The 8749-nt window shown below is 37.1% G+C and overlaps 1 pseudogene; it reads left to right on the top strand.

The window, feature by feature from the left end:
* Window positions 1-3881: 3881 nt before the first annotated feature.
* LOC471447 (3-hydroxyisobutyryl-CoA hydrolase, mitochondrial-like) lies at window positions 3882-4991 on the top strand (annotated as a pseudogene).
* The last annotated feature ends 3758 nt before the right edge of the window (window positions 4992-8749 follow it).

Genomic DNA, 8749 nt, shown 5'->3' with positions numbered 1-8749 from the left:
CAGTTCTTACAACAAAATGTATAGCATTAAATGCTTTTTTTGAAAAATGGAAAAAGTCTAAATTCAGTAGTCTAAACCTCTACCTTAAGATACTGATAAAATGAATATCAAAACAAACTCAAAATAAGAGGAGAAAATAATAAAGATCAGATCTGACATTAATAAAATAAAAATGAAAAAAATAAAATCAGAAGGTCATTCTTTGAAAGGATCAATAAAATTTATATACTTTCAGTTGACTGAACAAGAAAAAGAGAAGAACAGATATAAATTGCCAGTATCAAGAGTCAACTAATACATACCACACAGATCCTAGAGTCATAAAAAGGTTATAAGGAAGGATTATAAAGAAATAGACTTACACAAATATATTCAACTACTTAGATAAGTGGAGAAATTTTTTAAAGATACCACACATAAGAAAAAAATAGAAAATCTGAATAGCTCTGTATCTATCTAAAAAAAAAAAAAATTTAAAACCTTCCTACAAAGAAAACTCCAGGCTCATATGACTTCAGTAGTAAATTCTATCCATCATTTAAGGAATAAATAATAATACACATTCCCTTTTTAGAAAATAGAGAAGTTTCCTAATTTATTTTATGAGGCCAAACTACCTTGATACCAAATTACCAAAACCAGACAAAAATATCTCAAGAAACATACAGAACAATATCTATCATTGAATATACAAATTCTTTTATAAAATATTAGCAAATTAAACCTAGCAATAAAAATAAAATATATTGTGACCAAGTGGAGCTCATCCCAAAAATTCAGGATTCATTAACATTAAAAAATTCATTAACATGATTCACCATGTTAACAAAATAAAGAAGGAAAACTACACGATTACCTGAATTTATGGAAGAAATAAAAGAAAAGCATTCGACAAAAATCAAGCTCTCAACAAAATCAGGGGAGAAACGGATATCCTCAATCCATAAAGAACATATACACTCAGTCCACAATTAACAACATTTAATGATGAAAAACAATACTTCCCTCCTTATAATCAGGAGCAAGGCAATGTCTGCTCCCACCACTTCTACTAAGCATTGTCCTGGGGCTTCTACCCAGTGCAATAAGGCAAGAAAAAGAAGCAAAAGTCATACACATTGCAAAGAAAGAAATAAAATTGCCTTTATTTGTAAATAACATAATATCTGGATGTAGGAAATTCTAAAAAATCTACGAAAGCTGCTAGAATTAACTGACTAATTTAGCAAGGTCATATAACAAAAGGTCAATATATAATAGTTAATTATATTTCTCTATCCTAGCAATTGGAAAATGAATTTTTTAAAATATCCATTATCAATAGCATCAAAACCTTAACTATGTAGGAATAAATATGTGCCATATTATATGCTAAACTACAGAATATTTCTGGGAGAAATTAAATAAATCTAAATAAATGGCAAGAAATATAATATTCATTGATGGGAAGACTCAATATTGTGATATCAATTTTCCCCCAATTAATCAATAGAGTCATTGAAATCAAAATTCCAACAGACATTTTAGTAGAAAATGACCAGATTATTCTAAAACTTCTATGAAAATGCAGAGAATCTGGAAGAGCCAACACAGCTAGGGCAAAGCTAAAGAACTTGCACCAGCTGACTTCCACGTCTGCCTCAGTAACAAAGTCAATGTGGTACCCACTTTGAAAGACACATGCAGATCCATGGAATAAAGTTAATAGCCTACAAATCCATGTGCTCTTAAAGGTTCAGTTGATTTTCCAGTCAAGTTAATGGGGAAAAGATAATCTTTTTAACAAATAGTACTAGGACAACTGGATATCAGCTAAAGTACAAAAACAACAAAAGCAAAACAAACAAAACAGCACCTGTCGAACACATGCGAAAAAAACTTGAAATGGGTCATAGGCCTAAATCTAAAATTATAAACTACAAAACTCCTGGAAGAAATAAGGAGAAAATCTTTGTGACATAGAGGCTAGCACAAATTTCCTGCATATCATGCAAAAAGCTAAACCCCATATTTTTTGAAAAAACTGATAATTTAAACTTAAAATAGAAAGCTTCTGTTCTTAGACATTTTTTTTAAAATGAAAAGGTAAGCCATATATTGGGGAAAATATTCGTAATACATGTTTCAGACCAAGGTTCTGTACCCAAAATATATAAAGAACTCTTACAACTTAATAATAAGAATATATTGAAAAACCAGATTTTTTCAAAATGTTGGCAAGTATTTCAACATGTCATTTATAAACAAAAGATATATAAATGATCAGTAAGCACATGAGAAAAATGTTTGCCATGTTATCAGAGAAAAGCAAATTAAAATCTCAAGAAGATATAAGCACAAAACCACTAGATTAGCAAAAGTTAAAAAGCTGAAAAATAGCAAGTAGCAAGTGTTGGTATGAATGTTACACCTCACTGGTGGAAATGTCAAGTGAGACAGCCCTTTGGCAAGCAGTTTGGAAGGTTCTTACAAAGTCGAACATTCACTTAGCATATGGCATGGTGCTTGTGTGCCTAGGTATTTGCCTAAGATAAATGAAAACATAATCCAACAAAAGCTTGCACATGAATGTTCATAGCAGTTTTACTCAACAGCCCCACTAAATCACCACATTGAAAATTATGCCTTAATAATGATGCTTGAAAAAAAAATTGTATTTTTGAACATCATTAGAGAGAGGTTGGAAAGTAACTGAGAAAACATGATCAACTAAAAACAATGGCGTTTATGAGGAAAAAATAAAATGGCAAATATAATATCTAGAAATAAATTATTTGGCAGAAAAGAAAAGTGAAGCAGATCAGCACTTGTAATAAATATGAGTTCTGTTCATGTAGCAAAAGAGAGAATCTTACAAATTGGGTTAAAAAAATCCAATTCTGCACCAACAGAAGAGACGCACCAAGGCACAACTTTCATATGGAAGTTGAAAAGAATTGGATGGGAAATGGATGCCAATCAAATGCTAATAAAAAGCTAGCAACTGGAGGTATTGGTAGAAAATAAATTAGAAGTCAGGGTGAAAATAACAAGAGGGATTAAATTGTTATTTATATAATAAAGGGAATAATGCATTAAGAAGACATGTCAGTCATAAACTTTTTTGCACATAACAGCTTAAAACACACAGTGTACAAAAAGTAGAAAATTCTCAGTCATTGTAAGAGACAGTAACTTAAAATTCAGAAACTAACAGATTAAATAGAAAGAAAGTAGAAAAGTTGAATACCCATATGTAATAAGCTAGGTCTAATTTGCCTTTCAATATTGAACTTGGACAATTAGAGGATTTGTTTTAAGTGTTCAACAGGGGCAGTGACCGGCTTCCAAGCCCACTCACCTGGCTGTTGACCGGCCTCACTCTCCCCACATGAGCTTGTGCGCAAGGCGGCCTCACGATCTCCAGGTCACTGGTCTCAGGGAAACCTTGGCAGCTGGTTTTCCCCAGATCAGTGATTGGAGGATAATGAGAAAGAAAGGAGACTCAAAATGGAAAGTCAGAATCTTTTAATACTTAATGTTGGAAGTGACATTCCATCACTTCTGACATGTTCTGTTCATTAGCAATTAGTGAAGTCTGCTCTCACAGCTGACATGTATATATGTATATATATGCCTTACATGTCTACAGGTGCACATACCTGCGGATGCAGGACTTACACATCTATAGGTGCACACGTATGTTTACATAGGATTTACATGTTTATAGATACACATGCGTGTATATACAGGCATACTTCAGAGATGAGGGCTGGGTTCCAGACCACTGTAATAAATCGAGTCACACAAATTTTTTGTTTTCCCAATGCATATAAAAAGCTGTATTCAGAGGTGCTGGAACCATCCGGGTGCCTCTTGCTCTGCTGCTTTAGCTCCGGAGTGTTTGGCGATGGGGCAGCAGAAGGTGTGGAGGCTCATGTCGAGGTTTAATGCATTCAAAAGGATTAATACCATACTGCACCATTTGAGAATGTCCAAGCACACAGATGCAGCAGAAGACGTGCTATTGGGGGGGAAAAAAAACGTGTGCAGATGTATCCATGGCTAGAGAAGTGGGAAGAAGATCCTGAAACTCTCCTGATCATTATAAAGGGAGCCGGAGGAAAGGCTTTCTGTGATGGGAGTGATATTAGAGTCATTTCGGAGGCTGAAAAGGCAAAACGGAAGATAGCGCCAGTTTTCTTCAGAGAAGAATATATGCTGAACAATGCTTTTGGTTCTTGCCAGAAACCTTATGTTGCACTTATTCATGGAATTACAATGGGTGGGAGAGTTGGTCGTCAGTCCATGGGCAGCTTCAAGTGGCTACAGAAAAGTGTCTTTTTGCCATGCCAGAAACCGCAGTAGGACTGTTCCCTGATGGGGGTGGAGGTTATTTCTTGCCATGACTTCAAGGAAAACTTGGTTACATCCTTTCATTAACAGGATTCAGACTAAAATGAAAAGATGTGTACAGAGCAGGAATTGCTACACACTTTGTAGATTCTGAAAAGTTGGGCATGTTAGAGGAAGATTTGTTAGCCTTGAAATCTCCTTCAAAAGAAAATATTGCAGCTGTCTTAGAAAATTACCATATGGAGTCTAAGATTGATGAAGACAAGTCTTTTATACTTGAGGAACACATGGGCAAAATAAACAGTTGCTTTTCAGCCAATACTGTGGGACAAATTATTGAAAACTTACAGCAAGATTGTTCATCTTTTGCCCTAGAGCAATTGAAGGTAATTAATAACATGTCTCCAACATCTCTAAAGATCACACTAAGGTAACTCCTGGAGGGGTCTTGAAAGACCTTGCAAGAAGTACTAACTATGGAGTATCAGCTAAGTCAAGCTTGTATGGAGGGTCATGACTTTTATGAAGGTGTCAGAGCTGTTTTAATTAATAAAGACCAGAATCCAAAATGGAAACCAGCTGATCTAAAAGAAGTTACTAATGAAGATTTGAATAATCACGTTAAGTCTTTGGGAAGCAATGATTTGAAATTTTGAGGTGACAGGCTTTCAGGGTATATTCTGTAGCATGGGTTGGCAATCTGCAGCACGCAGGCCAAATCCAGCCTGCTGCCTACTTTTATATGCACTACAAGCTAAGAATGGTTTCTGCATTTTTAAATGGTTGGGAAAAGAAATCAAAGACTAATATTTCATGAAGTAAAAATTATATGAAGTATCAGAGTTCACAAATAAAGCTTTATTGGAACTAGTTATAAAAAAGTTATATTAATCCTGGCCAGGTGCGGTGGCTCATGCCTGTAATCCCAGCACTTTGGGAGGCCGAGGCGGGTGGATCACTAGGTCAGGAGATCGAGACCCTACTGGCTAACACAGTGAAACCTCGTCTCAACTAAAAATACCAAAAAAATTAGCCAGGTGTGGTGGCAGGCGTCTGTAATCCCAGCTACTGAGGAGGCTGAGGCAGGAGAATGGCGTGAACCCAGGAAGTGGAGCTTCAAGTAAGCCGAGATTGTGCCACTGCACTCCAGCCTGGGAAAAAGAGCAAGACTCCATCTCAAAAAAAAAAAAGTTATATTTATCCTTTACTGTAGTCTATTAAGTGTGCAATAGCATTATGTCTAAAAAGCGGTGTGCATAACTTAATTTAAAATATTTTATTGGTAAAAAAAGCTAAGGATGATCTGAGCCCTCAGGGATTGCTCATCTTTTTGCTGGTGGATTGTCTTGCCTCAATGTCAGTTGCTGCTGATTGATCAGAGTGGTGGTTGCTGAAAGTTGAGGTCACTGTAGCAATTTCTTAAAATAATACAAGAATTGAGTTTACCCCTTTGATTATATCTTCCTTTCATGAAAGATTTCTATGTAGTATGTAATGCCATTTGATAGCATTTTACCCACAGTAGAACTTCCCTCAAAATTGGAGTGTTTCCTCTCTGCTGCTTTATCAACTAAGTTTAGGTAATTTCTAAATCCTTTGTTATTTCAACAATGAACACACAGCATCTTCACCATGAAGATATTGCATCTCAAGAAACCACTTTCGTTGCTCATCCATAAGAAGGAATTCCTCATGTGTTCTCTCATGAGATTGCATCAATCCAGTTCCATCTTCAGACTCCACTTCTAATTCTAGTTATCTTGCTGTTTCCACCACATCTGCAGTTACTTCCTCCACTGAAGTCTTGATGCCTTCAAAGTCATCCATGAAGGTGGTAATAAACTTCTTGCTAAGCTCCTGTTAATGCTGATATTTTGACCTCCTCCTACAAATCATGAATGTTCTTAGTGGCATCTAATATGGTGAATTGTTTCCAGAAGATTTTCAATTTATTTTGCCCAGATTCTTCAAGTGGAATAACTGTCTATGGTAGCTAGAGCCCTACAGAATGTGTTCTCAAATATTAAGATTTGAAAGTCAAAATGACTCCTTGATCCTTGGGCTGCAGAATGGATCTGCTAATAGACATGAAAACATTCATCTCATTGTACATCTGCATCAGAGCTCTTGCATAAAAACCAGGCGAGTTGTCAATGAGCAGTAGTATTTTGGAAGAGATATTTTTTTCTGAGAAGTAGGTCTCAACAATGGGCTTAAAATATTCAGGAAACCATGCTGTAAACAGATGTGCTCTCATCCAGGCTTTGTTGTTTCATCTATAGAACGTAGGCAGAGTAGATTTAGCATCATTCTTAATGGCTCTACGACTTTCAGAATGTTAAATGAGCATTGGTTTCAACTGAAAGTCACCAGCTGCACCAGCTCCTAACAAGAGAGTCAGCCTGCCCTTTGAAGCTTGGAAGCCAGGCACTGACTTCTCCTCTCAAGGTATGAAAGCCCTAGATGGCATCTTCTTCCAATAGAAGGCTGTTTCATCTACACTGAAAATCTGTTGTTTAGTGTAGTGACCTTCATGAACAATCTTAGGTAGATCTTCCAGATAACTTGCTGCAGCTTCTCCATCAGCACTTTCTGCTTCACCTTGATACTTTCGTGTTATGAAGATGTCTTTTTTCCTTAAACCTCATGAACCCACCTCTGCTAGCTCCTAACTATTTTTTTTTTTTGCAGTTTCCTCCCCTCTCTCAAGCTTGATAGAATTGAAGAGAGTTAAGGCCTTTCTCTGCATTGGGCTTTGGCTTAAGGGAATGTTGTGTCTGGTTTGATCTTCTATCTAGAGCATTTAAACTTCCTCCCTATCAACAATATGCCTGTTTCACTCAAAATTCTTGTTTTCACTAAAGTAGCACTTTTAATTGCCCTCAAAACTGTTTTCTTTGCATTCACAATTTGGTTGACTCTGGTACAAGAGACCTAACTTTTGGCCTAACTCAGCTTTTGATATTCCTTCCTTGCTCAGCTTAATCATTCTTAGATTTTGCTTTAAAGTGAGAGACGTGCAACTTTTCCTTTCACTTGAACACTTAAAGGCCATTGTAGGGCTATTAACTGGCCTAATTTCAATATTGCTGTGATTCAGAGAATAGGGAGGCCTGAGAAGAGGAAGAGAGTTGGGGAACAACTAGGTAATGGAGCAGCCAGAACACAAACAATGGTTATTGCTTAAGTTCTCTGTCCTATATGGGTGTGATTCCTGGTGCCCCAAAACAATTACAAGAGTAACGTCAAAGATCACTGATCACAGATCACCAAAACAGATATAATAACATAAAAGTTTAAAATATTGTGAGAATTTCCAAAATGTGACAGAGACAGGAAGTGAGGATGTGCATGTGCACCTGTAAACATTCAAGGCCTAAATGCATGTGTACCTGTAGACATACAAGGCCTGTGTGCATGTGCACTTGTAGACATACAAGGCCTAAATGCATGTGCACCTGTAGACATAGAAGGCCTGTGTGCATATGTGTGTGCACGTGTAGACATACAAGGCCTGTGTGCATGTGCACCTGTAGACATACAAGGCCTGTGCGCACATATGTGTGCACCTGTTGACATACAAGGCCTATGTGCATATGTGTGTGCACCTGTAGACATACAAGGCCTGTGTGCATACGTTTGTGCACCTGTAGACATACAAGGCCTGTGTGCACATATGTGTGCACCTGTAGACATACAAGGCCTGTGTGCATGCATGTGCACCTGTAGACATTCAAGGCCTGTGTGGATATGTGCGTGCACCTGCAGACATACATGGCCTGTATGCACATGCATGGGCACCTATACCTATAGGTGCACCTGGTATTCACTTTATCACACTTCACAGAGAATGTGTTTTTTTGTTGTTGTTTTTAATAAATTGAGGATTTGTGGCAACCCTGCGTCAAACAAGTCTATTGAAGCAATGTATATCTACATACATTATATGTCTACAGGTGCACGCACATATGCACACAAATCTTGTATGTCTACAGGTGCCCATGCATTCATACAGACCTCGCATGTCTACAGGTGCTCATGCATGCACACAAGCCATGCATACCTACAGATGTGCATGCATGTGTACCTAGGTCTAATTTATTTATAGGTGCAGAAACATGTATACATGTCTGTAAGTGTATAAACATGCATATAAATCCTTAGAGAGAGCTCTGGGGATTTCCCTGGGGGGGGTGGGAATGAGATTGGGTTAGTGGTCGATAGTGAGTTGAATGGTGGCCCCCAAAAAAGTACGTCCATATCCTAAACCCCAGAACTGGTGAATGTGAACTTATTTCAAAAAAGGGTCTTTGCAGATGTAATTAAGTTAAAGAGCTTGAAATGAAGTCATCCTGCATTATCTGTGTGAGTCCTAAACCCAATTGCAGTCATCCTTACAAGAGACAAAAGAGAA

The sequence above is a fragment of the Pan troglodytes genome, chromosome 4, assembly GCF_028858775.2.
Source record: "Pan troglodytes isolate AG18354 chromosome 4, NHGRI_mPanTro3-v2.0_pri, whole genome shotgun sequence".
Lineage (NCBI taxonomy): Eukaryota > Metazoa > Chordata > Mammalia > Primates > Hominidae > Pan > Pan troglodytes.
The sequence above is the reverse complement of the archived record's forward strand: the minus strand, read 5'-3'. Positions and strand labels throughout refer to the sequence as shown.